Genomic DNA, 7544 nt, shown 5'->3' with positions numbered 1-7544 from the left:
GCCTTAAAATAAATTTTCATAAAAGTGAAATTTTTTGCTTTGGTGAGGCTCAGGATATGGAGCATCAATATAGAAATATTTTTGGGTGCGAAACTGGATCTTTACCTTTCAGATATTTGGGCATTCCTATTCACTATAGGGCACTCCGAAATGCGGAGTGGAACCCTGTTGAGACTCGTTTCGCATCTAAGCTAAGCTGTTGGCGTGGGAAAATGCTTTCTTACGGTGATAGACTAGTCTTAATCAATTCGGTCCTAACAAGTCTCCCAATGTTTATGTTATCCTTCCTCGAAATCCCAGTTGGGGTGAGGAAAAGGTTAGATTACTATAGATCAAGATTTTTCTGGCAATCAGATGAGACTAAAAAGAAATATCGACTTTCTAGGTGGAATATTTTGTGTAGACCTAAAGATCAGGGGGGTTTAGGGATCGAAGTACTTGAGTTAAAAAATAAATGCTTACTCAGTAAATGGCTGTTTAAATTGCTTTCGGAAGAGGGTATGTGGCAGCAACTGTTGTATAATAAATATCTCAAGAATAAAACTCTTTCACAAGCTGTAGCAAAACCTACTGATTCACAATTTTGGAAAGGACTTATGCGGGTAAAGGAGGATTTTTTTAATCGGGGTTTTTTTAAGGTGGGTAATGGTATGACAGTTAGGTTCTGGGAGGATGTTTGGCTAGCGGATGCCCCACTGTGTCAACAGTACCCAGCTTTATACAACATTGTTCAACATAAAAATGTTCTTGTTTCAACGGTTATGGCGCATACACCTTTGAGTATCACCTTTAGGAGAGGTTTAAGTGATAACAACTGGTTACAATGGCTGAATTTATGCCAACAGCTAATGGCAATTTCTTTAAATAGTGAACCTGATGTGTTTTGTTGGAAACTTACAGATTCTGGGCTGTTCTCAGTTAAGTCTATGTATCTCGATATGATGAACGGACATACCATTTATCTTCGGAAATATTTGTGGAAAATAAAGATTCCCCTCAAAATTAAAATTTTTATGTGGTTCCTTAGTAACAAAGTGCTCCTTACGAAGGATAATCTTGCTAAAAGAAAGTGGAATGGGTGTCAAAAATGTTGTTTTTGTGATTCCACTGAAACTGTTAACCATTTGTTTATTACTTGCCCGTTCGTAAAAATTATTTGGCGTATGGTTTATTTAACTTACAATATTCCTCCACCAGCTAATGTTACTAATATGTTCGGTAAATGGCTCAATGGGGTATGTAAGGATGATAAACACAAAATTCGTGTGGGAATATCTGCTATATGCTGGTCTGTATGGAGGACGAGGAATGATATCATTTTTAACAAGCAAAATGGAACTAATTTTTTGCAGGTTATCCGACGCGCTGCTCATTGGATTCACCAATGGGTTTTACTTCTCCCTATGGAACAACGGGAGGATATGGTTACTGGATGCAACCGGATGCTGGTGGTTGCTCAGGACTTCTTTTTCCAGGCTTCTGGATGGCGACACATTAATAGATTAGCAAATGGATAGCCTGTCTTTGTGTCGCATTTTTCTGTGGTTGATTCATATATCGACCCTAGCTTTTCCATGAGTGTAGTACTGAACCTTGTGTACTTGTTTTCCGTACTTTTTGTTCAATAAAGTTAGCCGTGTGCATCTTATTGATGCAGAGGCTGGGGCGATGCTCCCATATCGAAAAAAAAGTAGTTGTGAGCTAAATGAGGGCAAATGCATCAGGTTAGGCTAAGAAAGTGCACCGGGAGGCATAAATTCAACTAGCAAGCTTGAACATGCATCAGGGAATTCTTCGCTCTAGCTCCGACCCTGCTTTTAATTCTTTGAAAATAAGAATATTTTAGCTTCGGTTATTCCGTTAGAACATGTGCTAAAGGTTCTGTACTTTCTACAGAAGCTTAGTTGGCTAATCAAGTTGGTCAAGTTTTCTGTATTCCTTTCAGATTCTATTATTGCATTTTTTTCACGAATTACTGTTCTCTACAGAAACTGTTTATCAGGCTTATAAACAAATGAATTTCGTAAACGGTCGACCAATAGACAGCATTTTCCAAAAGAGACATTTGGCCCCTTTAATTTTCTCCATTGATGATGCAACGAGATTGAGAGCGAGATCTAGCCAGAGGTGTATGCTTTAGGGTGGGAAAACACAGCATAATTCTTGCATCCATCACAAGGTAGGTACGTGGTTGTTCCTTTCTAGGTCCATGGTTTACCTACTAAACATCTTGCCATCCCTTGTGGGGCACTCCGTTATTCCCCCTCAGCACCCATAAGCATCACAGTAATTGCTCGACAGATAGGATTATACAAGTTTTAAAACTTTTATGATGTAGTAATAGTATGTGGGTTGGATTAATATAATTTTTTCAGGGTAACCGGTGAAAATGATGTGAGCATTGAGAGGTAAGTTCATTTGTGAATGTATTGCGACAGAGCAAGACAAATCAGAGACAAGTTCATTGATTGAACTGGGAACGGTGTAATGTGGTATTTATTTTCTTGGTGAAATGATTAGTCTGTGACTTGTTAAGAAGAAGTTTAGTATGCTCAATCAGCAGGCCTTCTCATTGAGAACAACGTGCCCACGTTTTTCTTACTGATCTGACGGCAGCAACAAGAGGCGGCTTCAGACTGTAGAAAGGGTCCTGACCGGATCAAGTAGCAGGTCAAAGCAGTACATCCACATGGGTAACCACCTTGATTGGTTAATACAGGATTAGGAGGAGGCTGCCACTATTGCTAATTCACTGACCAGACTAAATGCCACTTAATTATTACTTTACTGCTATATCAATCCGGTAAGAAATATGATCTCATAATTTGTACTTGACGACTTTCACTTGAAGCGACATATTTCACTCAAATTCGCCGATGCCCTTGAAAGCGGAACCGTGGAGATCCCGCCCGTTCACCGGGTGTCGGCAGCAGCCTCAGGGGAGATGGAGTTTGTACATGCTTGCCTCTCTCGGATCTCCCTCGCGGCGTCACCGGACGTCCGTTTCGTCGCCCTCGGCCCATCTGTCGACTTCTCCACAGGGTGTGTCTACCGAGCTCTTCACTCCTCCGGTTGTATCGTTCCGGGCCAGGACGTCAACTGGAACTGCTTCGCGCCCCTCAAAGTGAAAGTGTTCTTCTGGATCATGCGCTTCCAGAAAACAAGGACGCGTGCGCTGCTGCATCGTCTCGGGTGTGTGCCCTCCACGGATTTCCCCTTCTGCCCTGGCCAGCCTGAAGACATCTCGGACCTGTTCGTTGGCTGCCCCCGCCTCCGCCCCTTGTGGAATATCATCTCTCCCTCGGGGCGCCCCCGGGCTGATGATGACGTGTTGGGCCTCCTCGATGCTCTCTCCGAAGACTTACCCCCCATGCACCCGAAAGCGCGTAACACCGCCATCCTTGCCTTGCTGTGGTCCATTTGGAAATCCCGCAATAGAATGGTCTTCGACGCGGATCTCATGTCTACCCTGCGCGTGTTGGATATGATAGCCGACCACCTCCGCCTGTGGATCGTCCGCGCCCCCTCTAGTGTCGACACGACCCCCCTGCTAGCTTGGTGTGGATCTATCTCTTAGCCCCTTAAACACTTGTACCCCTCCTCTAGCTGGCTCCCCATCGGGATGAGCGCGGTATGCCGCCTCCCAGACCCAGGATTGTTGGCTTACGCCACCTGGCGTCGCACCCTTGTAACCCGCGTTAATTAATGAAAACTGAGTTCAGGTGGGCGATCGCCCCCCGTTGATTCCTCAAAGAAAAAAATATTTCACTCAAATTGCTGGCCAAAGTGTCACTATAGACCGACGACCGACGACGTAGGTATTTGGTGGAGCAGAAGTAAAGTTTGCCTCCTCTTCTGAATTACCATCCATGTGTTTGTCAGTTTGTCTGAAACAAGGTAACTACAGAATATGCAGTGACAAAATGCAATCCACACCATTTGGTCTCACTAAGATAGGTTAACTGGTCAAAATCATAATCTTGTTTGGTTCATTGGTTGGCTAGCCTATGTCACAGACACAGTGTTTTCCCTTATGAGTAGGAATCAGCTCCCTTCCACGCCTCCCAAAAGCTGCAGAATTTATATGTTTTAAAGTAGAATTTCATTTCTGCGCGGCAAAAGTCTCAGTTTGACACACATTAATTGGTACGAAGTCAAATCACTCAAACCGCCACCAAGTTGACCATGCACCGCAGCCATCATATGTATTTGCTTTTTGGTGGGGGAGGTTAAAATCTTTGCATGCATATGTGGACAGTACTGCATACGTGGCCATGCTACTGACAAGAATTCCTGGGATTCAGGTACATGTGTATGAAGGTCACTGTAGGTTTCCTGTCGAACAAATTATCCCTTGCAAGCTAGCCCGTCTCTCATTCGCCACGGCAAGCATGCCATGGTCATGTCAAAATCTAATCTCACCTGACCAGAAAGCGAGATCCAGGAAAAGTTCCTGGACACGTATCACAGATGAAGCTAAATGCATGCACAAATAAAAATACATTTGGAAGTTCCTACGAAGAAGGTCATTCTGAGGATGGTAAAACTACAGTGCACTTAATTATAAACTGACAATGATGATAAAATATTTGGTCATTTGAACTTAATTTTTTTAAAATAAAAACATGTTCAAACTGCTCACGGATAAGGCATTCGGAGAAAACCGGTTTAACTCTAACCACTTTTGTCAAGTCCAAAAAGCTTGCGAGCTTTCTGATGGCAAAGTGCTTTTGATAGGCGTAGATGATGGCTGCTAAAAGGATGCTAATTAATCTAGGGTTCTGAGCATAGAAGCCAAATCAGATGAGAGTAATATGCTTTATGAAAGTGGATTTGGGAGATTTCGAACGAGCACGACGCCCGTGTATTCCGACGCGTCAGCTCCATGCCGAGCACTATTATATGGGCAAAAAAACTGAGGCTGCAAACTGGAGCATCATCGATCGGGCTAAACACTTGAGTTCCATTATGCAAATCCGCTTCATCTAACTTTATTTTGGTCCTGCGTCGTGTTTTGTAAACTCTTCTTAATTAGTGAGAGGCGGCAAAACTCTTACCCCTGTTTCCAAAAAAAAAAAAAATCGGACGAGAGTATACCATGTGCGCATGGAGGTCAAGTGCAAGAGCTGCAGGAGTGGACAGTCAATAGCTTGTGGTGCCCGGAAATGAGCCCCCTACCTACTGTCTAACTAATTTGTGTGACTTATGGTCCAGGGCAAGATAAAAATAAAATAGATATACATATATGTATATAAAAGTTGTGTCAAGTTATGTGAAGCGGGGGGCATCAGGGTCACAAGTAGCTTCCGGCTTAACTAAAAGTGCACTCAAGCAGCTAATGATATTTCTGCACTGCCCACATCATAAAAGAATCTGAGCTAGCTTAGGCAAGAACACATGCACAAGCAAACAAGACATGTCGGAACTCGGAACTGCCCAAGGACATCGGAGACATGGATACTTGTTTCTTCTTTTGCTTTTGTGTGTGTGTGTGTGTGTGGAAACACATGTAAGCCTTAATTAATTATAACTAGTATTATTATGAATTACCTTCTCTATTAAAGTATAGTCGTTTGAGTCTTTTTAACGATGTTTAGTCGTTCGAGTTCACAATCTCTTGCCTGATTTTAAACCAATTTAAACATTATCCAGGTTCTATTTTAGGTGCGGCCACTTGTCAGGCCAACATGGCAAGATGACTAGGTTGTACCTGAAAGAGGCGCTGTGCCCGACCAGGTTAAGCCACATCTCGCCCCCTCTTTGTCTCAACTGTGGAGGGGCGGGGAGGTACAAACTAATAGAGGCAGCAGATGTTGAAATAGAATTTACTCGAATCATGTTAAATTGAATTTGATTGATTTTCAAAAGAAGTCGAGTTTGGTCAATCTGGGGATAGTAGGATTTTCCTTTGGCTGCCTTGAGTTTCGAGCTATTAAGTAATAATTGAGTGAATCTGATGTGGAGACGTTTTAGAAGATTAATAAGGTAACTTTCTCCACTTTCACAAGCTAGCTAGATCGCTACCCATCCTTCTCCTACTTCAACCAACTCTTTTAAAAGTATTATACCGTTTGTGTTTTATCATATATATGCATGCATGTCCCTGATTAGTAAGAGTGATGTGTCAGTTAGTCAATTCTTCTCAAACAAGTAACCTCGTTTTCAGAAGACCCCAAAAATTGAAGATATAGGAAGTATGCATGAAACCATCTCTGTCTTATTATTATACGGCGGGATACTAAAATAGAAATCAGCTAAGTGATAATTAGCTTAATTCTCAGTCAAGTGATATCATCCTACTATTTGTACCACCTCCATACCGGTTAATTAGAGAATTACGCACTTCAAGGAAAAAAATTCAAACATCAATTTGGCTAACAAAATATGAGATATATGTCATAAAACATATACCATTGAATTCGTATTCAAAATAACTTTCTAGTTGTATGATTTTGTGATATATATCTGATATTTTGTTGACCAAATTAGTTGTTAAAGTATTCCCCGAGTACTGTAAGAATTGCAAGAACATTTTTTCAGGTATAAACCGGTATGGACGGAGTACTGTAAGAACATTTTTTTAGGTACAACCTGCTTGTAGCGCAAAAATCTCTATTACAATCCGTATGGCAACTGAAAATATCTCAGTTGCAACCTGACTTGCAACTTAAAAAAATCGCAGTTGCAACCTCATTTGAAACTGAAAAATTCGAGTTGCAACTCATAGGACGCATGCATCGCGATGCAAATCCAACAATTTTAAAGTTGAATGAGCTCTAAATTAATTTTCAGTTGACTAAGAATTGGCAAAAACACAAATATAGCTCCCACTATATACCCTGGTGGCTGGTGCCAAATGGAAGGTCTAGAGTTCTAGGCTATGTCTTCTTTAATTGGCTGGAGTAAAATATAGCAGTTTATATGATGTAAACAAATTAGACTATCAACTACATGTAGCCGCCATACGACACACCGGTACTGTCGCAAAGTAAATATGTGGAGATTATCACAACGTGCATGCATGCAGTATATATGTAGAATTAACAGTTAAGACTAACGTTGGACTCACACGACCGATAACGAAGAAGTCAAGAAAATACTATTTCAACACCATGATGACCTGAGTTTTGCTTCACCACGCAAGGGAAGTCGATACTAATTAAATCATGTGCCATGGAAGAAGTAAACATGGTGAATAGTCACACTCACATACACTTTGCTGTCTGGAAAAAGAAGGTCCTTTCAATTTATGTCACCAGCTAATTATTACATATATATATATATTCCCTCCTCTCCAAAAAAGGAAACGACAAAAGAACTAAATCAACAAAAATGAACACTAATTGCAGAGTGTGTACATATGTATGTCCCTTTGTTCTTTTTTGTACATGACTAAAAGTGTGGACCAAACCACCCTTTTCCCTATCAACAAACAAACTTCACATCTTCGATGTCAATCGAACAGTGCATCCAATCCAACAATTAACTGTCTCCGTGGCTTCGTATTATTTGTGCATTCTTCATTTTCCTTCTATAGCTAGTCA

The sequence above is a fragment of the Lolium rigidum genome, chromosome 1 (assembly GCF_022539505.1).
Source record: "Lolium rigidum isolate FL_2022 chromosome 1, APGP_CSIRO_Lrig_0.1, whole genome shotgun sequence".
NCBI lineage: Eukaryota > Viridiplantae > Streptophyta > Magnoliopsida > Poales > Poaceae > Lolium > Lolium rigidum.
Note: the sequence above shows the minus strand (reverse complement) of the source record.